The following is a 25,348-nucleotide window of genomic DNA, read 5'->3' on the forward strand; positions in this document are numbered from 1 at the left end:
AATCATGTTTGAACAGGAAGGGGCCATCTCCAAACTGCTTCTATAACGTCAAGGCCAAGCTCAAACCCTGAAAAACACCGGCACACCATAATCCACCTTCCACCAAACTTTACACATGGCACAATGCAGTCAGGCAAGTACTGTTCTCCTGGCAACTGAAAAAAACCAAACCTGTCCATTGGATTGCCAGATAGAGAAGCATGATTGATGATCACTCCAAAGAACACGTCTCCACTAAGAAGACAAATAACCCAAAATCTCAAACCGAGAAAATAATGGGTTTCCTACAGTGTCTTGCCTTAATTTCAAGTTTATCTTAATCTCCAAACCTTCAAGTAACCAACAAGTAAAAATTATTTGCTAATGAGATTTTTATTTTTATTTATTTTTTTAGCAATAATTACTGTTTTATTAATATTTTGAACTAGCTTATGTTTATATTTTCTGTATATAGTGACACACACATGAACAGAAAGAAGGTGTAACAACTTCCATCCGTACAGACACAGGCTGTGGAGACCACCTCAGGTGCAATGCCCATCGGGACTGGAAACGAGACTGAGGACAGCGAGTGCACGACCAGCTCTATCACTCCTCATTTAGGTGTCCTGGGAACAGCAGCAGATGAAGGTAAGACACAATGACACACAGCACAGGCAAAACAATACATGAACAACAGGGGCCCGTTTCAATAAGGAGGTACAACCAACTCTGAGTTTAAATTTGAGTTGACTTACCCTGAGATGGGAAACTGAGTTTTGGATTTCAGAACAGCTGGATTGAGGTAGTTCAATCAACTCTGAGTAGACTGACTCTGAGTTAAGCACAAGGGGGTAATCTAGCGCTCGGAAAGCGTTCCACCCATAGGGGCTGCCATTGCTAACCAAGCCATCACCTGCTGTTAGCATCCCATTGACTCCCATTCATTTTTGAGTCACTTTGACAGTGAATAACTTTACATCTGAGATGTTTAAAGACTCCATTTGTCCATTGTTTATTTCTAAAGAAACACGGCAATGCATAAAAGGCTCCGTTGTATCTTACAGTATCGCCCTGCAGAAGCTGTTTTTGTAAAAATAGGTGAACTATTGCGTCATAACCAATGCGACTCTGTCGCACAGTTGAGAAATTACCGTATAGACCTGAGGAGACGCTCGCAGGCAATCTTTTACTGTCTATGAGACAGTCGGGGGGACGTGGAGACATAAAGTCTGATAAAGTCAAGGGGGAAGAATGGGGAGAAGCCCATAGTGAGCCAAAAGCAACGGGAGAAAATATTTAAACAACGTGATTCACATTTCACTTTCCACAACTACTAGAAGACCTACAGCTGTCAGACAGGAGGCTCACGTCACATCTACGTCGTCAAGCTCAGTCTGAGTCTGCGCAGTTCACTCAGCCATCAGGAAATGAGTGCTCCTTTACTGACCTCACTTAGCGCCGTAGAAGTCAATGGGATAGCTCAGTCCATTTCTTTTACTGTCTATGGTTAAAGGGATCCCCTGGTGTTGAGACTTGTATGGCTTAATATAACATAAATGATGTCTCTTACTGAATTATGTAGTAGAAAACCCATGAAAGATCTACGTTATTTAAAAAATCGATTTTATATTTGGACCATGGGCGGCGCCATTTTGTTTGCGTTCTAGGTTGATGACGTAGATTGGTTGAACTCCTCAATCAGCTGGTGTTATCCGTAGCTATTTTTACCACAACGCAACTCGAAAATTGTTTCAGAGTTAAACAAAACCAATGAATTGCTTTGTAATTGTACTTAAAACACACTCAAACATACATGTGCACACAAACTCACCTACACAAACAGATCGGCGGCCGGGCACACACACCTGACAGACTGCGCTGTCTCAATCGAGATGTTGGGCTGCTCAGTCTCCATGACAGGGGCTGAATCCGAAATCGACCCCCTTTACCCTGAAATAGGGCATTATTTGAAGGGAAGGCCATTTGTAGTGTTGTCCGACATCATAGTGGACATGTTCGAGTGCAGTCATTCAGTCTCACGTTGCACCGCAGTGTACAGCCGATTTACAACAGCTGGTATAGGGGTCGATTTCGGATTCAGCCCCTGTCATGGAGACTGAGCAGCCCAACATCTCGATTGAGACAGCGCAGTCTGTCAGGTGTGTGTGCCCACCCGCCGATCTGTTTGTGACTTGTGTAGGTGAGTTTGTGTGCACATGTATGTTTGAGTGTGTTTTAAGTACAATTACAAAGCAATTCATTGGTTTTGTTTAACTCTGAAACAATTTTCGAGTTGCGTTGTGGTAAAAATAGCTACGGGTAATGCCAGCTGATTGAGGAGTTCAACCAATCTACGTCATCAACCTAGAACGCAAACAAAATGGCGCCGCCCATGGTCCAAATATAAAATCGATTTTTTAAAATAACGTAGATCTTTCATGGGTTTTCTACTACATAATTCAGTAAGAGACATCATTTATGTTATATTAAGCCATACAAGTCTCAACACCAGGGGATCCCTTTAAGCACAGGCACCACGACTATGAAAAGCCATGATCAATGGAGCTCCGAAATTACGATTCGGATTCACCATGGCAACAGTTCCCAACAAAAAGATGCCCGCATATTTCCGGGTCAAACGCAAGTTTAATTCTTAACCATTGTTATAATATAATAGGTGGAAACTGGAAGAATGGTAAGTTGTTGAACTAATGTTCATTTTCATCCCACGTACGAAAAAAGAAGGAAAGAGAATGTGGTAGCAGCTAAAAATTAAGTATAAAAACGTTATTTAATCAGGTAAAGACTTTACAAACATTTGACATATTAAATAAATAACATTTAATGTCCTTTTCAATGTGCAGCAGCTTTTTCATCATAGTCTGATGCTCTTTTCACACAACCTGTTTCATTTGTGAATTAGGGTAATGAAATTAACATTTAACTTCTACTCAGCCAACAGCAAGAAGAGAGAGACTCACAAAACACCAGCACTGACAGATGAAGACAAGATGGTGGAAGAATAGTAACACAGAACATTAAAACAGGAAAAATAACTGTTGCTTTTGTAATTAGCAAATAAAGACGACCAAATAAATGGTGAATACTTTATTTAACATGGCATATATTTCGGACTACCCTTCTTTCTGGTATTCTTCCATTCCATATTGTAATCTGTTTCATTTTCAAAAGCTGCGATGATGGGAATATGCGCATCAATGCATCTAACAACACTAGAAATCCTAAAGGAAATTGTAATTATTAGCTTACTTTCAGAGGTTGCAACAAGATATGTGTGAACGTCATTTAACCCGATTTCTACATGACTGACCTGCAATTCTGTGAAACTCCTCTTTGAGGCTCTCATGGGTTTGTGCCCAGGAAACAACACAAACATATTCAGATAGAGCTCATGTGAGAGTGGGGAAATCTTTTCCTACCTTTCAGCCTTGCTAATATGCTCTGCATCCCTGATATTATATAGAAAACTATAATTAAAATATGGCACTGCTCAAATAAATATGCATGTGGATAAAGCAAGCAAAAAATTTTTTTTTTTTTAAATTAAATTAAAGCAGTATACTGGGGTAAGTTGTGACATGATGACAGTATAAGGTTTTGAGTCAAATGTGTATTTTCTTCCTCAGGTTTTAAACTGAAAACTTTAAGTCAGAATAATTGAAGTAATTCTATTTTTTATTTTTATTTTTTTAAATCAAACCTGTGTTCAATAAACTATATGTTTTCCTGTACATTTTATATATAATTGACTTTCAGTTGTAGGTCAGTATGCATGTGTTTTGTTTGTCTGTTAGCATTCAGTGAGATGTTGAATTCTGTCTGAGCCGGTTGAGTGAACTTGCAGTCTTGATTCATTAATGTCCCTGATTGTCAACTTCTAAAGCACTATGTGTGTGACTCAAACCAATCCTGCTCTCCTAAAAGCCCATAGTGTCACTGCTTAGGACTAGCTTGTCACTGCCTGTGAGTGACTATAGATGCCTCCAGGGTAAGTGTGACCGCTCTTATAGAATGATGTTCCCTTAAAGAAGCATTAAGCATGCTAACACAATTAGACACTAATCATGTAACACACACATCATGTACACCAGAGAGCTTGAGCTGATGCTTGCAAACAGTAAAAGGGGAATGAGAAATGCTGCAACACTCAATATGGTGTGTGCAGGAATTGAAGTCCTGGCTTTCAGGTGAAATAGCCTTGGTTACAGAGCACATTGGCTGTTTATTTGCATTTTAATGTACATGAGCATTAGCTGGAGCCGCCTTAAAAATAGAAAATCCGTTTTTTGGTGTGAGTTGAACTGAAGAAGCTACATTTATGCATTAACGACCACATTGACAGGTCCCTATAATAATCAAATATGGTCCCTCATATTATAAAGTCTTGATTATCTTAGGGTGTACTAAGGCCACATCCACACAAAGCCAGAGCTTTCCCTATCCAACATTTTTTTCCCTTAACCTAAAAAAAGGAAGCAATAAGCGTATGTCTCAAGAAATATCTGCAAACACACAAAACCACTGAAACGACTCAAAAAGATGTAGTATACATGCCAGACCAGTATGTGGCACTGTAATTCTGCCACAGATATACACTAAAAATGTAGAAGAAGTCTGTCTAGGATCGACACGTGAGGTGATGACATAAGCTGTGTCTAATTTCGGAAGGCTGCGTCCTCTGGAGGTCGCATTCGAAGGTTGCATACGTCATAAGACCGTCTCATTTCAAAAAAGTGAGTAGGACACTCCAAATGCGACCTTAAAATACGACCTTTTTTTACAGGAATTCAGAGTGTGCATGAGGTGTATCCAATCACGGTTGGAGATAACCCACAATTCTTTGCGTCGCCATTAACAACCGTCATATTTTTTTTTTTAAATATTATTTGAAAAAACGGCACCACCGCCAGATATACATGCAAGCGTAGGTGTGGTGTTTAAATGTAAGTAGTTTAAGCTTGTTGTTGTTTTTTTTACAACCTGTAAAAAAGGATTACAACTGTTTAGTGCTTTTGAAACGTTTAGAACATTGCTGTCAAGACCAGAAACATTTCAAGTTATAAAATTTTTTTCATATAACTGGCGGTAGAGCGCAACGAGGCTGAACGCGTTGGCATAGCAACGTGATACTTCCTGCCTGTGTGTCCTACGAAGGACGTCTCGTTTAATTCTGATTGAGGACACTCCGTATACTGCATCCTACAGAGGGCGTGTCCTCCGGAGGACGCAGCCTTCAAAATTTAACGAAATGAGACACAGCTATAATAAGTACAATGATAAGTAAAATGTGATTTGATTGGTCGGCTGGACCAATGTTTTGTGATTGGTCAACAGTTTCCAGCATGTTTTGTTACGCTCCTTACGATAACCACAAATTTCAGCTTCTCAAGGCTGTGTTTGAGTCCACTTTTTATGCCCTTCCCTCGCCGTGTACGTCATTACTTCCATTCCCTGCAGACAGAACCCTTGCAATGGTTTGTAAATGGAACGCCATAAGCTCTTGATCACTTGTGGGTAAATTAAGTGTGAGCTCTGTATTACGACATCGCAAACGTCTTGCACCATAGTCTATGGATCTGCCTGAAGTGTACTTGCGAGTATACTTGATCCCTCGGTCAAAATCAAGGGTCTGTCAATAAACTTCCAAAAAAAAACCTGCCTTTGTCACTTCAAATGGTGGTGGAACACTAACAACGGCGTCATGCTCAAACAGCAACATTACACACTAAAGAAAGTTGAAAATGTAAAAAAGCATAATTGATGGTCCACTTTAATTTATTTTAATTTAATTTAAATTTATTTAATTTATTTTTGATGCTGCGCTCCATGGTAACATGAGATATATTTATAGACTAGTCTTCCTCAGCTATCGTTCGTCAACGTGAAAATGATTGAGATGGTCTGTCAAAATGGCGGGCTTTACTGTACCAGCAGTTTTAGTGGTAAAAGAGTGAAAGGTAGCTAAACATGTTTGACAACTGTTTTACGACAGAAATGTTAAATTTCAGACAGTAATATTAGGTAAGGTCAAATTTAGCCTTTTTAAGTGAAATAGACATGGGGTGGGCAATCTCAACATCTACTTTTGAACAAGTCAATCAAGCTCTGCTTCCCATGTTGTCACTGTCAATTGCATCTCTTCACCTACATTCACAAATCCTTTCCTGAGGCCTCATGGGATAGTAAAGTGTCAATTGAATTCCACTTCAGAATCCATCCAGGTACTTTTCGCCTACTGTTTTTCGAATTCTATGTATTCAGACATACTACTCTGTTTGCTTTCTGTTTTTAATTTTTCCTGTTTGTCTCACTGCCTGTGCTGCATTACGGTGGGGGGGGGGGGGGGGGGGGGGGGTTCGGTTGGATGTTGTTAGCATCAAAACAGAGGTGTTTGAGGATTCACCATCTCTCTCTCCTGCTTATGAGGAGCTTGTGAGTCGTGCTCTAGCTTAGATAAATACTGACTGGCCAGCCGAGAAGCAGGAAGCGTATTGCAAGTTAGACGAGTGCTTCCTGTCAAGTAAATTACAACATCCACATCGAAGACTTGACTGAGATCCGGGACTAATGCTGTCTCCACGTGCTCTTGGAATTATCGTAAATATGAGTTTCCTAGGTAAAAATTTGAATGGGATGAGCTCGTAATCCCGACTTCAGAAGTGGGAATTATCAAATTTCTGATAGCATGTGAAGGCGGCATAAGTAATTTTCTGCCCGTGTCTTTCTTCCCTCGTTTTTAAATGATTCTTCAATTGTGGGACTAAATGAACATGGATATGGTGCAATAGGTAGGGTTGAAAAGACACTTGCCAGCGTTCTCTCCCCTGATTCGGCATTGTCTTTAAAGGCTCCAAAGCTACCCAACAAGCCATGCAGAGTTTAATTGTCCTTTGTGGGAAAAGCTTATGTGAAAGGGTCAGACCAGTGGTTGTCTACATACGATGGATTTATTATAGGCATAACAAGCTGACCTGCTGAAGTACACGGATGAAGGCAAGGGGGTGGTCCAGAGCTGCTCCATGCCACAAATTTATCTCCCTGGGCCACCGAGCAATCGGCCGTTCTTTGGCATCTAGCTATGGGGGGCATGGAGAGGCATCTCTGGTTGAACCTCTCAGGAATAAGAGAGAGGCACATCTTGAACTGAGGCAAGTCATTCTTGCATGGAAGCTCCTCCAGGCCTCTTTGACAACACAGTCAATACTGTCATTGAGAGATTTCAGAAAGCCAAGAAAGAAATTGCAAGCTTCTCACCCAGTCTCCGCCCGGGTATGTTGTGGAACTGAGGCGCTTGCTCTCTCAGAGAAGTGTATTGGAGAAGTATGTCTGATCGTTTCCTGTCAGAGAGCAATTTCAGGGTACCGGCCGTATTACTTATACAGTATGTTATCCAAAAAGTTCCCAAGGATGTGTAAATTTCAATTTAAAATAATGACTCGTCCCTTGTAATAATCACCTATCAATGACATAATGTCTGTGATATCCTCGGTTTCGGCTTGTAGAAACATGGCAACACGGGGAAAAATGAGGAAATATTGGTTACACAGAATCTTGCATCATCATGGCTCACGATTATTCATCGGTGAGGACAGAAAATCCAAAACTCAAATATGGCAGGCAGGATTTGGGACAAATGGATAAATAAAACAAGGATCAATATCGGCGTGATGTTTTCAAGATGGTGAGAGCTTCGTGACAAACTTGGACTTGACAGAGATTACGCTCTTGCATGTGTTTTAATAGACAGGTAAGCAAATATTTGTTATTTATTGTACAAGTAATAGTCATGTACAGATGACTCGAATAGATATAAAGCAATTTACAGATGAGGATACGTAAAACTGCGCAGCATTAACCCACCAAATCATTTGGCGAGTAGTCACATATCAGTCACAGGCTAATATCGCATTCAATTTTGAATTTGATTCGTGAATTCTCTGAACATTTCCCATTGTTCCATTCTCCTCATCAAAATAAAAATGCGACCTCTGGTGGTGAAAACTTACATATTGTGCCTTTAACCTAAACCATCAGGTCAGCCTAATGTGAGTAGGTTGTAGTTTGATTAGCTACAAAATAGCTTTCCTAAAATGTCTGTATTATTTGTATTACCAAGATGGCTGCCTCATGAACCTGACTATCCTTAATCAAACATTGTTCAAAAACTGCAGTATCTCATCTAAAAAGAGACATTAGTATGGATCTGACTTAGGCCTATTGCATCTGATATGGCTCAGTGGTTTGTGATAAATGGCTTTGTCGTTCTTCCTTTTCTCTATATTTCTTTCTCTCTAACACACTCAAGTAAACAGCTTGTCAAATTTACAGCCTCGTCCACTGCGGTTAGTTGATTCAGTTGATAAAAGCATTGCAGGATCAAAGGTGGCTATATATCACCCCCCTTCTCATTTTCTCATTACCTTCCCGCGGGTACTGCACTCAGCAGTCTGCCTACCCAACATCCTTCAAAATAAGGAACAATTTTGACAGTTTGTATTTGAGGCTTTTCCTGAGAATAGTGAAATTTAATGAGCTCTCATTTGAATTTTTCAGCTATCCTTAAACATCAAGCCATTACTTACTATAAGATATTTTCAAAAGGATAAAAAATGAAACAGATTCCTTTAAACTTAAAGGTTTATAGATTTTAGGACACAGGACCCAATAAGAATAATTTGAGGATTCAAGGTGGTAGAGGACAATCTGTAGATATAATGATAACCTCTTTGTTGCGATGCAACCCCCGCCATGTTAAAATCTCTGCAACACACATGAGGGGCTTATATGATACAAATGCTAAATAAAAAATGCATTCATCTAGTCAGTGAAAAAAAAAGTCACAGTAAATACATTAAAAAACTGTTCTATTACAAATTAATACTGTTCTTTTAAATCTTCTATCAATCAAAGAAGTAATGCGGTGTGAAGTGCATGGTGAATAGCTGTTCAAATGAGTCTCTCATAATATGTTTGCCATGAGATAGAATCATGTCCTGTGATTTCCTTTGTCCTTTGTTTCATCCTCAGCATTAAAACAGGGGATCAGCCCTTCCAGGAACAAGCTGAGCCCTGATTTGAACCATTTTGACCAACACAAACAGCCTGTAGGGGCACAGTCTGAGAGCGAAAGAAGGTCAGAGCCCTTCTTTTTACTCCAGGGGGCATTGCATCAGTAACCAACAAAACAGAATACAATTAGAAACACCAACTAAAAGCATCAATATTTAGGAAAAGATTATAGGTAAACCAACCTGTCCTCCAAAAAAATACGACTATAGGTCGTCTTTCAAGCACTTTATTGCGACCTTTATTTACGTTTGACTATGCGCATGCGCCATATAGCTGGTAAAAATAATGACAGTTTCGTGTTACGTCTGACGTCATGAAATGACATGACTGTAGTTACCAATCAAAATGCGTGTTCATTTTAATGAAATGTGTGGACTTTTTAATCACCATTTGACATATTTCCATTTAGCAAAAATATATTTTTAAATTTACAACTACACTCAACCCATCCCTAAACCTAACCAGTGATTTATAGTGCATACACACTTTAGCACACGTGTTCCCTGGGATCAAACTCACGATTGCATGATCACATGTTGTTGTGTAGTGCAATGCTTTACCAACTGAGCTGTGCAAAACCTGAAACATTAAGCAGATAAAAGGCAAGGCAAGGCAAGTTTATTTGTATAGCACATTTCATACCCAATGGCAATTCAAAGTGCTTTACATAGAAATTAATTAAAACAGTGGTAACAAATGCATTAAAAAAAAGAATACCATATGGAGGAATACATTTTTTAAAACAAGCATAGTTAAAACAGATAAGAAAAAAAGATAATAATAATAAAATAAAATAAAATTATAATAAAAAAAAATAAGATAAAATAAAATAAAATGGTCAGATCCACAATAATGGTCTGATATAAAAATAAAACATTCTTCAGTTTACAGGGAAAAGGGAAAGGAAAAAATGCTTTAAAATGAAAGTGTCCTGCTGTCAATAGGAGTACAACTTTAGAAAATGCTCCTGTGCGTCGTATTTAATTAAAGGGGGGTGAAACACTCAGTTTCAGTCAGTGTCATGTCAATCTTGAGTACCTATAGAGTAGCATTGCATCCTGCATATCTCCGAAAAGTCTTTAGTTTTTTAATAATTATATAAGAAAGATGCGCTGTTCCGAGTCTTTCCGAAAAAAGCCGAGCGGGTGGGGGCGTGTCGTGTGAGCGGAGCTAAAGAATGACGTGTGCTCGCCGCTGCTATTGTGTTGAGTGCGTCGTAAAGCTGTCATCCCTAACAGCGGGAAAAAACTTTATTCAAAATAAAAATATGGCTTTTAATCAGATACAGCCATACATCTATGATCCGGAATCAGACCCAGAGGCTGCAGTTGAACAGGAGCAGCAGCAAAAACGACTAGAGCAGGACGTCTCTATGTGGTACAAGTTATACACTAACTATATAATATGCTTAGCGGCTTGTGTTATTTACATATTTATACTTGAATTATATCGTCGTATTTTTGTCTTTGAAGGTGTACATGTGGGAAGTGCAGTTGTGCACGTGTGTTTGTGTGTTTACGCGTGGTTTGTGTAGACAGTAAGCGGACTGGTTTTGCACGGCAGGCTAAGTTAGTGTTTACATAGAAAGACACGGAATAGTAGCACATTTGAATGAAGAAGCGCGCTTATTTAGTTCAACATATTTCCCCCCTCTTTGTGTATTGTTGTTTGGAGTGCTTTTACAATACACAAACATAAAGTTACACATATAGTGGCCAGCTAAACAAATGTACACGCACTACACATCGCATGCTCCATTTGATCAATTAACTATACGTGATCATGTTTGGGCTACTTGATGAGCATAGGCAAAAACACAGACATTTGAAGCAGTCTCACTCACCGCCTGCGGTTCTAACGTTGGGACCTTTATCGTTGGGACTGCTCCATCATTCAGCATTAGGCGATCGGAAAATCCGGCGTCGAGCTGGGCCTTGTTTATGAAACAATCGGCACCGAAATGCAGCGAACAGATATAAACATTCGCGCAACTCAGTTGCTGATCTGGAAAAGCAAATTCCATCCACTGTTGCCTTACCGCGGGGTTTTGGGGGAATCTGTGCAGGACTGTCTTGGTCTGGCAACCAAAAACGCACTTTTTTGGTGACATTGTTATGTGCACATCACCTGTGCAGCGCATCCTACAAGCCAGCGCTTTGATGGGCGTAGCCTGTTGCTTTCGCTCTCTCCCTCTCTCTCTCTCACGCTCTTCCGGTAGAATTGTCCGTAAGGCCCATACAAGGAAATTCCGCCCCCATTAACGTCAAGTGGACGCATGATCGCAAAAAACTTGCCGAAACTTATGACTAACCGGAAGTAGTATTTTTGACAAAGAAATACTCCCATCAAACGTCCACCTTAACTTTTGAAACTTTGTCTATGTTTAGGATGGGATAGGAAGTCTTTAACAGTGTAAAACGATCAGTATGCATGAAACAGCATTTCACCCCCCCCCCTTTAATTAAAATATTGTTGATAGGGGTGCAACTTTAGTATACGCTTCTATGGGTCGTATTTCTAGGAAGTGACAAACGACCTATACAGGCGTATGGTTGGAGGACATGTTGCAACAAACCATTACGCTTCCCCCAAAAATGCAGTTTGTATGCACACCAGATGGTCCAGGCATCATTTGGTCTTGATGTCCACTTTCCACGACCCTCTACACAATAATGTGTGTGTTTGTCTGCAAGAGCAGTAAGCAGTCAAATCTTTTCATCCAGTTCAGCATTCATAAAGCAACACAATACACTGGCTTCACACTGATCAAATAATGCTTTGTTGAAATGTATAATAATGCTGCTGTGACTGAAATTTACCACAGGACATCAACAGGCCCGAGAGCACATCATTTGATGTTTCTCAAAGATGTCATCTAGCTGAACAAAGCAGTTCTGTTCATGAGAAAGCCTCCATCTTCCTTTTTTATGCAAAGCACACTGTGAAATCTGTCTGTGCCTTGGCAGACAGCGTGATTGAATCACATTAATGCCAAGCTGTACTTATGGCCATGGACTTATGGAATTAAGCAAACAGTCATTTACAAAATAAAAATAAATTATATATATATATATATATATATATATATATATATATATATATATATATATATATATATATATATATATATTAGGGCCGGGACTCGATTAAAAAAATTAATCTAATTAATTAGAGGCTTTGTAATTAATTAATCGAAATTAATCGCATTTTAATCGCATATAAATATTTGACCTGAGAACAATGAGAAGTAATTTTGCACATGTATTTTTAGTATACCATTGAATAATGACTGAAAACATAAGCTTAATCAACAAAATATTGTTTATTTATTTCAGTCCAGCAGACCAGCGCAATGTTTGCCATTAAGTTTAGCAAAAGCATATTTGTGATATTTGAGGCTCGATGTGCTGCGGTGATACGCAAATTCCTTGTTGTATAGCTTGCACACTACCATGCTCTTGACGACGCTTCCATTCTTTCGTTTTTTAAAACAAAATTTCCCATCCACAGGGCCAAGCAAAGCAGTCTCATCAGCTTCTTCGTTCATGTTCACGCATGCCCTGCGTCTCAATCAGCTCCCTAGTTCCCTAGTCAGGGCACTGATCAAGACATAAGTCAATGGGCTGACTCCCTGATCAGTGCCCTGACTACTGAACTAGGGAGCGGATTGAGACGCACCCATGGTTTGTTGTTGTAGTTGTCGCGCTAGTTGGTGTTCCAGTATAATCGGTCCGTCGAAACTGATTCATTGAAAAACGTTCCGCGGTGCAAAAATAAATGCGGTTAATTTTTTTTTTTTTTTTTTGCGTAATTAATTAACGCGTTAAAGTCACGTAATTAATTAATCTTAATTAACGCGTTAAAGTCCCGGCCCTAATATATATATATATATATATATATATCTACAATAGCGAATATTAATGTAAAACAAATTTACGTGTTCCACGGATCAATCGTATAATTTACCATGATGCAATGAAACATTGTCAACTGTGTGGATGTCATTTTTGGCCATTTGATCTTTCCCCGACCCTCCCCATTACATGTCTTGGGTCTCACACACATGCATTCACACCTACGGACAATTTGCATGTTTTTGGCTTGTGGGGGAAACCAGAGCCACTCACACACATGGTGCAGCACATATATTTGCTATTAAAACACTCTAGTTATCATCTGACACCATCAAATGCTTGTTAAATTTGGACTTGTTGGACTGTAGAACACGGCTCCAATCTTCCACACTCCAGTCCTTTTATTCTTTGGCATATGTAAGGTGTTTTTTTGTTTTTTTTGTGGTAGATAAACTAACAACTGGTTTCGTTACTGGTACACATCCTCTCAATCCAGCCTCTTATAACCATTGGCTTACAGTTCAAGATGAAATTGGAGGTTGCAGCTCACTGGGTCGGCTCATCTTCCTTGACCAGCCACAGCACTTTACATTCTGCATGCATGGTAGTGGCGTCGTGTCACTATGCTTTGAAATAATTAAAACAATGACTACTACTATGAACCGTTTTGTGGAAAAAATGGTACAAAGTTGTAGCCTGACAAGCCAGACCCACATCAAGAGGTTTGGTCTGGAAACTCACCATTGACAGGGCTCAATCCACGGGGCGGGATAAACGGTTGTCTTTCAAAATCCCTCTGCACGCGATAGGATAGCGCTACCACCAACCAGAGCAACGAAGGTGAATTAGAGCTTGTTGATAGATTAAACATTCGCCGTATCCGGTCGGCTTCAGTGCCATTCTGTTCTTTTCTCAGAGAAAAGCTTAACTCCAAGTCTTCCAGAATCGCTGTCAAAGCTGATTTGAAAGACCGTCGTCGTTCGCCAGTTTCTGTGTTTACTAGAAGCACGCAAACGCAACTCGGCCGTCGTCATTATGGCCCCGCCCACCGACTCTATACACGATGTGATTGGCCCGTCCAGAGTGAGGGGAATACAGCTCAGAAGGGTATTGAAAGTTCCTAGAAGACACTTGCGGGCAGATTAAATTTGCTGCCGCTAGGGTGCGTCTAGATTTCTAGGCTAACAAAGTTGTCCTTTTAATGGTACTTCCCCAGCAACAAGCTGTTGTACCCCTAAAGGTACAATTTTGCCCCCCAATTTTTCTGTGTGCACAATCACTAAACTAAACTGATGGAGACCAGGGGTGGTAAGTAATCAAGTAAAAATACTTTGATACTTTACTTAAGTATTTTTTTCGGGGATCTGTACTTTACTTGAGTATATTTTATTTGCATCTACTTTTACTCTTACTCCACTACAATATTAAAGGCAAAGTTTACTTTTTACTCCAATACATTTCCCCATGCAGTTCCAAGTATTAAGTATTTATTACACTTGATTTCCAAACCGGTCAGGTCGGTCATGGATGATCCAGTCGGGTATAGACTTGGAAAAGCTGACAAGTCAGGTTTGCCACACTAACGTTAGCTCAGTGTTTCCCCAACTTTTTTATTTTGCGGCAGAGAATTTACTATGAAAACATCAGTAACACTTTACAATACAGGTGCACTATTATAATTCATGCCTAACTAATGCACAGATAATCATGAGTTAATGTATTACTAATGAAGAACTAAACCATGTATTAATGATTACTGCATCAGCAACTAATGAACATTCTCTATGATTAATAGATTAAGTAATATAGGAATTGCTATTGACATCATTAATTCCCTAAAAACAAATTGAATTAACTAATAATGTAAATTCATGTATTCAAAGCCATGCATTCCGACTCTCAGTTGTGTTTAATTAATCATTAATCATAACAATTGGCAAAATTATATTATGACTTTACTTTTTGAGGCACATGACTATTAACTAATTGTTACGTAATATGTCATTGTGGTTATGGCTTTATTATGGCTTTTGAATTAATTTTGAATTAGTTAATAGTATCTTGCTCCTCATCTGTTTTATGGAGCTAATGTTATGGAACATGTCTATTTTAAGTTTAACCCCTATACTGCGTTAAGGTGCTTCATTGTCTCTTATTAATTGCAAATCTAACAAATTCTTAATTGCAGTATCTAATCTTATAATTTGTTCAATTAAAGCATTGCATATCAGTCCCAAAAGATTTTATCTGCTTAATTATTGATATTTACAGTTAATTTGAATATTTACTTTTTACTTTCGGTACTTGAGTACGTTTTAAATCTGATACTTTTGTACTTTTACTCAAGTGATGTTTGAATGGAGGACTTTCTACTTTTACTGGAGTATTTTTTTATTTAGGTATATATACTTTCACTCGAGTATAACTTTTGAGTACTTTTACCACCTCTGATGGAGACAGACAATGACTAACCTAATTATTTTGTTTTTTTCAAATTTGGCCAGGATGCCACCCCTACTCTTTATCGAAGGACATCCTGGGATTTTTAACGACCACAGAGAGTCGGGACCTCGGTTTAACGTCTCATCTGAAAGACGGTGCTCTTTGTCAGTATAGTGTCCCCATCACTATACTGGGGTGTTAGGACCCACACAGACCACAGGGTGAGCGCCCCCTGCTGGCCTCACTAACACCTCTACCAGCAGCTACCTGGTTTTCCCAGTTGGTCTCCCATCCAGGTACTGACCAGGCTCAGCCCTGCTTAGCTTCAGTGGGAAACCAGTCTTGGGCTACAGGGTGATATGGCTGCTGGTTATGTAACAGTATATGTAACAGTATTGTTCAATTTTGTGTTATAAATATGTTATCATATTGATATGTTTTGTTCTAATGTCACAAGTCACAATTTGAAGTTTACTGGGTTTAACTTGATAATTTGGTTAGGGTTTAAGTGTAGGCTACAAAAAAAAACTTTTTCACATGTGTCCTCAAAATGACCCACAGCCTAATCAGTTTATGTGAAAAAATCTATTTATTCACAAACTTCTCACGAGACGAGTGTTTGACAAATTATTCGACAAACTACTCCCTCTCATCGCTGCTTTTTGATGGTTTAGACCAAGCCCCCTGGTGACCGGTCCCAGTATAGTTGCCCCTCTGTGTTTTCTAATGGATGCGAGGCAAACTAAAAAAATCAAATTACACCTCAAATATTTTTTACCCAAAGTTAGTTTATGTCATTGGAGGCAGTTATCATCACGATGATTTCATTTCAAGTGTTCATTTTTAAAATAAGTTTAGTTTTAGTTAGTTATTTGATGCTATAAAAACGGGGGGTGTGACATCATGATTGACAGCTAAGATCGACGTCTTTTTTGAGTGAAGTTGTCACTGAGGCACTAACTGACTTTATTCGGGATTTTTGGGAGCAGATTGGAGCTTTAGCTTTAATTTCTACATTTCCGTAACTGTTTATTTCACACCAACATAATTAGTTGTTCTGCATCTGCGAGAGTGTGGGCGGGCTTTTGATATCACAGCTGTACTTCCTGCTCCACTTCCTGCGCTCTACTGCGCAACTCCGGTCCCGAAATCACTACTGCGCAGACTCGGTCCCAAGATGTCAGCGCCGTGCAGGCCGCCTGAAAGCTTCAACTGTGGCAAGCGGAAACGGATGATGTCGAGTCGTCCATATTTTTTTACATTGTATGGTTTAGACAGAGAAACGCCCTCTGTCGTTTCACAGAATTATACAACGGAGAACACGTCAAGCATAAAAGCCTTGTAGCACCTCAGTAAGCAGGTTTGCGGCGTAGAGCCATGTGAATTGCAAGGCTTCAATTGCACAAAGTTAAAGAGAAAGCAGCAACTGTGTGCTGATTCCACCGCTTGCTATGTTAAAATGGCCTTTAAGTCAAAAGTGTAGGCCTAATTGTCAGCATTTCACTCCCGGAGCGCGCGAGCAAATGAACTGCCTGCCAATGTGCAAGTGTGAATTTGAATTTCCTTTCGTGGCAGTTATAATAGCACAAATTACATCAATAACTCATTCGCCCTCACATCTTTTTCCACTCCAACATTCCAATTATTCCTGCCCACTAAAAGCTGCACAGATATATATGCTTAACCCGATAGGCATATATATGTAAACCATTTAGAAAAAGTTCCATTGATTCACATTTTATATCATTGCTACGAATCTACGATATGTATTGTCATATGATATCACCCATCCCTAACATGCAGTAATGTTAAAGGGTTAGTTCACCCAAAAATGAAAATTATGTCATTAATTACTCACTCTCATGTCGTTGGACACCTGTAAGACCTTCGTTCATCTTCAGAACACAAATGAAGATATTTTTGTTGAAAGCTGATGGCTGAGAAAGGCTTCAGAAAGGCCTCCATTGGGATTCAGTACATTTCCATTGACCCACTCACAAGACCCATAAAAGGCACTAAAGACTTTGTTACAAAGTCCATCTCACTACAGTGGCTGTACAATAATTGTACCAGGCGGCGAAAACAGTTTTTGTGCGCAAAAAAAAATCAAAATAATGACTTTATCTGCCAAGATATTGTCTTCCGTGTAGGTCTCGGACGTGAACTCACCTGGAACTCACGCGATAGCGGCACTCCTCCTCTTCCGGGTCATGTATTCGCTATGATTCGAACCATGATTCGAACGGCGGAGCTGCGTCATATTCTCGCGCATGCGTCGAGTTCACGTCAATAATTTGGTGGATTATATCGTTATTTAGATTTTTGTGCGCACAATAACTATTTTCGTCGCATTGTAAAATTATTGTACAGCCCCTGTAGTGAGATGGACTTTGTAACGAAGTCTTTAGTGCCGTTTATGGGTCTTGTGAGTGGGTCAGTGGAAATGTACTGAATGCCAATGGAGGCCTTCTTGAAGCCTTTCTCAGCCATCAGCTTTCAACAAAAATATCTTCATTTGTGTCCTGAAGATGAACGAAGGTGTTACGGGTGTCCAACGACATGAGGGTGAGTAATTAATGACATGATTTTCAATTTTGGGTGAACTAACCCTTTAATGCTTCAAACACATTTGACAAGCTACTTAAATCAACAAGTAGAATTGACCAGGACATCCTTATTCCAACAATTTCGTAAAGTTGCCGATCCAAGGCCGGATTCAGCTGCGGCTCACGTGAATGAATGTTGGGGGGTTGGGGGAAGGGTCGTGTCTGGTCTAAATTAGTAGATGCATGAAAACAGCTCCTGATAAAGAGGTTGACTGGCTCAAAGTATTTTGAGTATTTTGAAAATACAAAAGTACTCATCTTAAGTGTATTTAAATACAAATTACATTCGATTTTTTCCAAAGGCTTTAAAATACAAAATCGTATTTTGTATTTCAAATACGTATTTTAAATACATGTATCTGAAATACTGCCCATCCCTGGTCATGTAAGTGACAGGTTGCCCTCGCGGCAGTAAACACATCATCAGAATAGGTGCTTAAGGGAGGGGAAGTTATTTTGAAACAAGTGTGAGGCCACATGAATTTAAACAAAGCAATGATGTGCACAGGGAAATCATTTATACCAAATGGCTTCTGCAATATTCCATAAAAATTGGTCAATTTTGATTTCATGATTCTCATGAGATTGAGCTGGTTTCAAACCAATATATTAAAAGGCTTTATGAGAATATAGATGAAAAATATAAAAATATTCAACAGATTACCTTGAGAAATGTCCATTGTGGGGTCAAAAATAGCTAGAGAATATAGTAATGGAATTGGTCAAAAAACACGTTGAATCAAGCCTCAGTAAGACATGAAACTCACTAGATCATCTACTGAAGAAGCATGACTTCACTGTTCAAGAATTAGCATAAAACCTAGAGGCACAGTGCGTGAAGTCTCTTCTCGGCGTCTATGACCCTTCAGACATCCCGTAATAACAGCGTCAGTCCACGAGGTCAGACAGAGTCCACATCTGTCAAATCATCGGCACATCTAGCACAAGGCGACCTTGAACATGATATCCCTGATCCGATTCCTCCTCCTCAGAGACCCCTCAAATCCTAAAACTCCAATATGTCTTCATTTTCATTCCGAAACACTGGACATGACAGGGGCGGGCCGGAGGTGTGATTTGACTCTTAAAAGCCAGAGTTCATTTATCAGTCTGCAGGGTTTTATTTGCGCAGTGGATTAGCTTGTTCTAGCATGTGCTTATCATGGAGCAGATCAGTGTTATTCATTATGGAGGCAGGAGGAATGCTGTCAATACATAAACAGGAAGGTGTCTCTGTTCTTTACTGATTTCATTTGCTCGATTTCATGCTGCAGATTTCAGTCAATTCTCAATCAAGGAAATACACAAGTGCAACATACGTAATGTGTCTTTTTTAACCATATTTTCATGCTTCCTTGTAGGAGAACATTTTTTGTTCAGGCATTACCTTTTGACAATGTATATCATAATAATTTTATCATATTATGGTTCAAAACTTTAAGTTAAACTTTTAACTTTTAATATTTTTGAAAGTCTCTTATGCACACGGAGGCTGCATTTATTTGATATAAAATACTGTAAACAGTCAAATATAATAATTTTAAGTTTAATGATTTAATATAATTTAAAATGTCATTTATTCCTGTAATGGCAAAGCTGAATTGTTACTAGCCTAGAAATCTAGATGCACCCTAACGGCAGCAAATCTAATTTGCAGCCAGTGTTGTCTAGCAACTCTTAATAGACTTGCGAGCTGGAAAAACTAAACTCTCAATTTCAATTTAACTTAGGCACTGACTCTGGAAGACTTGGATTGCTTTTATTTGAGCTTTTATTTGAGAAAAGAACAAAGAACGGCACTGAAGTCATTCTTAAAAAGGGAAGATGTGTTCGGAGTTTAGCCGACCGGATACGGTGAATGTTTAATTATCATCTAGCTCCGCTTCACGTTGCTCTGGTAGGTTGTAGCACAGCTATCCAGTTGCGTGAAAGACAACCGTTTATCCCAACCCCTCGGATTGAGCCCTGTCTATGGTGAGTTTCCAGACCAAACATCCTGATGTGGGTCTCGATTGTCAGGCTACATTGTCACATGATCCTTCAGAAATCATTCACTATATAATTATTTGCTATTATTATTCATGTTGAAAACAGCTGTGCTGCTTAATATTTAGTTTGGAAACTAATTATTTTTATATATGAATTACACAATTATATGCATATTTGTGTGTATATACATAAAATAATACATACAAATATAGGAGTATATATACTGCTCAAAACAATTAAAGGGGGGGTGAAACACTCAGTTTCAGTCAATCTCATGTCAATCTTGAGTACCTATAGAGTAGTATTGCATCCTTCATATCTCCGAAAAGTCTTTAGTTTTATCATATTTATAAAAGAAATATGGGCTGTACCGAGTCTTTCCGGAAAAAACCGAGCGCCTGGAGGCGTATCGTGTGGGCGGAGCTAAAGAATGATGAGCGCGCAAAGCGGTGACGTCCTCAAGCGTGGAGAAACCCATCTATCTCAGCTAATACAGATAATGATCCACAATCAAATCTGAGGCTGAAATAAATTGAACAGGAGAAACGGCAACATCAGGATGTCCGTCTCTGTGGTATGTACTGTATTTAGGGGCCTTTGTGTGCAGTTTATGAGGACATGATTCGGTTTATGGACTATTGTATGTGACTAGACCTTAGAGGTAGCAAGCAAAAGGGTTTTGCACGTCAGAGTCAGACTAGTGTAACGTTATACAGAACAACAATGGAGTAACCGTTAGCGCATTTGAATGACGAAGCACGCGATCGTATCGTTTACTGATGTTTACTCATGCGACGGTAGCCAATAGCAGAGACATTTGAAGTTGATTTACTCACCGGCATCTTCCAAAGCAGGACCGCTCTGTCAAAAACACACTTCTTTGGTATGATTTGGTGAAGTCCTGTGACAGCAGTGACCGTGGAAATCCACTTTGCGACGCGACTGAAGCGATGCCTTGAACCTTCCCGTCATTTCTGCGTTCAAATCGGTTCAAATGCAGCGCTGCCTTCCCGGAATGCTGTGCTGAAGCGCTGAAGTCGCTCGACGTCACCCATAGGAATAAAGTGGAGCACGGCGCGCCACATAACGGCGTGTTCACGGACGACTGGATCTGCAGCTGAGAGACTGTTTACAGCGTGCATTTGCTCTCTCGCTCTAGTGACGCGCGCGCACCCTTCCGGGAGAAGAGCCTGTACGGCCCATACAAGGACCTTCCGCTCTATTTAACGTCAAATAGACCCATACTCGAAAAAAACTCGCCGAAACTTGTGAGAAACCGGAAGGAGTATTTTTAACACAGAAATACTCCATCAAACGTCCAACATTAGTTTTTGAAACTTTGTCTATGTTTAGGATGGGAATCCAAGTCTTTAAAGGTGTAAAAAGCTCAGTATGCATGAAACAGCATTTCACCCCCCCTTTAAGGAAACACTTAAATCACACATTTGATCTCAATGAATGAGATATACCTGTACAACTTTATATACTATATATACTATCCTATACTTATATGTTTAAAATAACAAAATTATGTGACAACAGTCAATGGAAACCAAAATCATCAACACCGAGGGCTGGATTTAAAATCATACTAAAAATCTATGTAAAATACTGAAGTTACAGGCTTGCATGAAGTTCATCATAGCAACTCATAATGCAAGTCAGTAGTGTGTGTAGTGTGCACTCACAATAATGTCTGGGCATGCTCCTGATGAGATTGCAGATGGTGTCCCATCTACATAAATTCCCAGAGGTTCTCAATTGGATTTAGGTCTGGGGCCAGTCAATGGCATCAATGTCTTCGTCATCTTAAAACCCTCTACACACTCTAGCCACATGAGGCTGGGCATTATCTTGCACCAGGAGGAACCCAGGGCCCTCTGCACCAGCATAGTCTGACAATGACTCTAAGGATTTCATCTTGGTACCTAACAGCAATTTGGGGAACCTTTGGCTAGCACGTGGAGGTCTGTGCGACCCTCCAAGGATATTCCTCCCCAGACCATTACTGACCCATCGCTAAACCGGTCATGGATGATGTTGCAGGGACATAATGTTCCCCAAGGCATCTCCAGACTCTTTCACGTCTGTTACATGTGCTCAGTGTGAACCTGCTCTCATCCGTAAAGAGAATGGGGTGCCAGTGGCGGACTTGAATTCTGGTAATCTCTGGCAAATGCCAGTTGAGCTGCATGGTGCTTAGCTGTGAGCACAGGTCCCACTAGAGGACATCGAGGCCTTCATGCTACCCTCATGATGTCTGTTTCTGACAGTTTGGTTAGAAGCATGCACACCTGCTGGAGGTCATTTTGTAAGGGTCTGGCAGTCCTCCTGTTCCTCATCGCACAAAGGAGCAGATACTGGTCCTGTTGCTAGGTTATTGCCCTTTCACGTCCCTCTCCAGGTCTTCTCATGTAACAGCCTGCCTCTCTGTATCTCCTCCATGCTCTAGAAACGGTGACACACCAGACCTCCTTGCGACAGCACGTATGGATGGGCCATCCTGGAGGAGCAGGACTGCATGTGCAACCTGACTGGGTTGCAGGTACTGCCTCATGGTACAGAGTTTTGATATACAATTGTTCTCCCCTCATTCTTCCTGACTGATTTGTCTTTAGATTTGTGTTTTGTTAGGGTGATTTTCACTGTCTGGAGCATTGCCCAAAACATCAGACTGCCTCAGCTGGCTTGCATTCTTCCCATAGTGCATCCTGGTGCAATGTGTTCCCCAAGTAAGCGACGCACACACACCTGGCCATATCCATGTGATGTAAAAGAAAACGTGATTCATCAGACCAGGCCACCTTCTTCCATTGCTGTGTGGTCCAATTCTGATGTTCACTTGCCACTGTTGGCACTTTCGGTGGTGGACAAGGGGCACAGGCACCCTGACTGGTGTGTGGCTATGTGACCCCATATGAAACAAGCTGCGATGCACTGTGTATTCTGACTCCTCTCTATCAGAAACAGCATTAACCTGAGCAGTTTGAGCAACAGTAGCTCATCTGTTTGATCGAACCGCATGGGCCAGCCTTCACTCCCAATGTGCATCAATGAGCCTTGGCCGCCCATGACCCTGCCGCTGGTTTACTACTGTTCCTTCCTTGGTCCACTTTTGATAGATACTGACCACTGCAGACCAGGAACACCCCACAAGAGCTGCAGTTTTGGGATGCTCTGACTACTGACTACTCATCTAGCCCAGAGTCCTGCACGGGTCCATTTTTTGGAGACCCGCCCCCGCCCATACCCGCAAGGTTTAGCACCAGATCCGACCCGTGACCCGTGAAAATATCAAAATTAAATCCGCACCCGCCCAGACCCGTTAATATTTGGCCCGTTACCCGACCCATGCCCACGATAAATCACACACGCTAAAATCATTCAAATTAAAATGCTTTATTTTTCATCTCCTCTCTCAACATCACAACAGCGTCATGAATGGGCTAATGAAACAGGCAAAAGTGCCTTTAAAGACTCGTTGTCAACAATTTCATATAGCTACTCCACTCACCAGTGGTGGAATGTAATAAGGTACAAATACTTTGGTACTTTACTTAAGTACATTTTCCAAAAAGTCTTTTAAATGTTCGCCGGTTCCCACCTCCTTCTTCCCCCCTCGAACATATTGTAGGCTATTACAATTTCTTTGTCCAAATTACCATTACACATACACGCCACAACGATATGCCATTTGACCCACACGTCACCACCACTGCGACATTGAAACTTTTGTTGTTGCCTCTCGTAACCCAGAAGGAGCGAGCGTTGCAGGAGTAGCAATGGATGAAGTAAAAGTTGGTGAGTGACAGTGGTGGAGGAAGTACTGAATCTCAGTACTTAAGTAAAAGTACAAATAACCAGAGCCATATTTACTTAAGTAAAAGTAGAAATACTACAACGACAATCCTACTTAAGTAAAAGTAAAAAAAGTACTTGATTTTAAATGTACATTTAGTATTAAAAGTAAAAGTACTTGTATAACAAGTTATTCTCTTAATGTCTATATTCTAATAATTAAAAAGAAGAAAACAGTTTGGGCTGTGGCGTTTTAATTAAGTTAGTTTTGGGTTAATATAGGCTAACTGTGCTTATCATCTGTTGCCCAGTTTACATTCTGACTCACAATATCAGGGCGATCTGCAGAGTTAAATATCAATATTCAGAATTAACATTTTCATCAGCTTTGATGTATTTAAATCTTCATATTTATGATGATTAATCTTAAATATTAGATATGCTTTAGCTTTCCTTTTATATTCTTAAATTTGATCAATAAATTAAATTAGAATAACACTATGGTTGTTAAATTAAATAATTTACACTGACAAATTACAACTGCATTAAATAATGTTATGAGATTGTTTTAACTATATATTTTTAATACAATAAGAAACGTTGGAAAGAATGTTTAAACATAAACTAAAAACTAAACTACCAGTAGGTGGCGGCGAACTCCAAACTGAATGTCAGAATGGGAACGAAAGGTGATTTAAGCAATTTTGAGCGTGGCATGGTTGTTGGTGCCAGATGGGCTGGTCTGAGTATTTCACAATCTGCTCAGTTACTGGGATTTTCACACATAACCATTTATAGGGTTTACAAAGAATGGTGTGAAAAGGGAAAAACATCCAGTATGTGGCAGTCCTGTGGGTGAAAATGCCTTGTTGATGCTAGAGGTCAGAGGAGAATGGGCCGACTGATTCAAGCTGATAGAAGAGCAACTTTGACTGAAATAACCACTCGTTACAACCGAGGTATGCAGCAAAACATTTATGAAGCCACAACACACACAACCTTGAGGCGGATGTGCTACAACAGCAGAAGACCCCACCAGGTACCACTCATCTCCACTACAAATAGGAAAAAGAGGCTACAATTTGCAAGAGCTCACCAAAATTGGACAGTTGAAGACTGGAAAAATGTTGCCTGGTCTGATGAGTCTGAATGAGTTCACTGTACTAAAATGGCCCCACAGTCACCAGATCTCAACCCAATAGAGCATCTTTGGGATGTGGTGGAACGGGAGCTTCGTGCCCTGGATGTGCATCCCACATATCTCCATCAACTGCAAGATGCTATCCTATCAATATGGGCCAACATTTCTAAAGAATGCTTTCAGCACCTTGTTGAATCAATGCCACATACAATTAAGGCAGTTCTGGAGGCGAAAGGAGTCAAACACAATATTAGTATGGTATTTTTAATAATCCTTTAGGTTTGTGTACATCACAATAGGAAAGGAAAGAAAAGATAACAAATTCGGTTCCATGTCAGTTTTATTTTATGAGGTGGTGATGTTGTATGAATTACAATAGAGTGGGGTAAAACGCCCTTATTCCGAAAAAGCAATTTGCTTTAGGCCTATACGTTTACAGCAAAATC

General features: G+C 40.0%; 1 long non-coding RNA gene and 1 pseudogene across 1 annotated transcript; one reads left to right on the plus strand and one right to left on the minus strand.

The window, feature by feature from the left end:
- The first annotated feature begins 236 nt into the window (after nucleotides 1–236).
- Nucleotides 237–3,062, plus strand: LOC137071745 (uncharacterized). Its single transcript, XR_010904482.1, has 3 exons — nucleotides 237–346; nucleotides 455–630; nucleotides 2,938–3,062. It is a non-coding gene; the product is annotated as an uncharacterized lncRNA (long non-coding RNA).
- Nucleotides 3,063–15,622: 12,560 nt separating this feature from the next.
- LOC137072203 (5S ribosomal RNA) lies at nucleotides 15,623–15,739 on the minus strand (annotated as a pseudogene).
- Between the last annotated feature and the right edge of the window lie 9,609 nt (nucleotides 15,740–25,348).

Source organism: Pseudorasbora parva, chromosome 3, assembly GCF_024679245.1.
Source record: "Pseudorasbora parva isolate DD20220531a chromosome 3, ASM2467924v1, whole genome shotgun sequence".
NCBI classification, from domain to species: domain Eukaryota; kingdom Metazoa; phylum Chordata; class Actinopteri; order Cypriniformes; family Gobionidae; genus Pseudorasbora; species Pseudorasbora parva.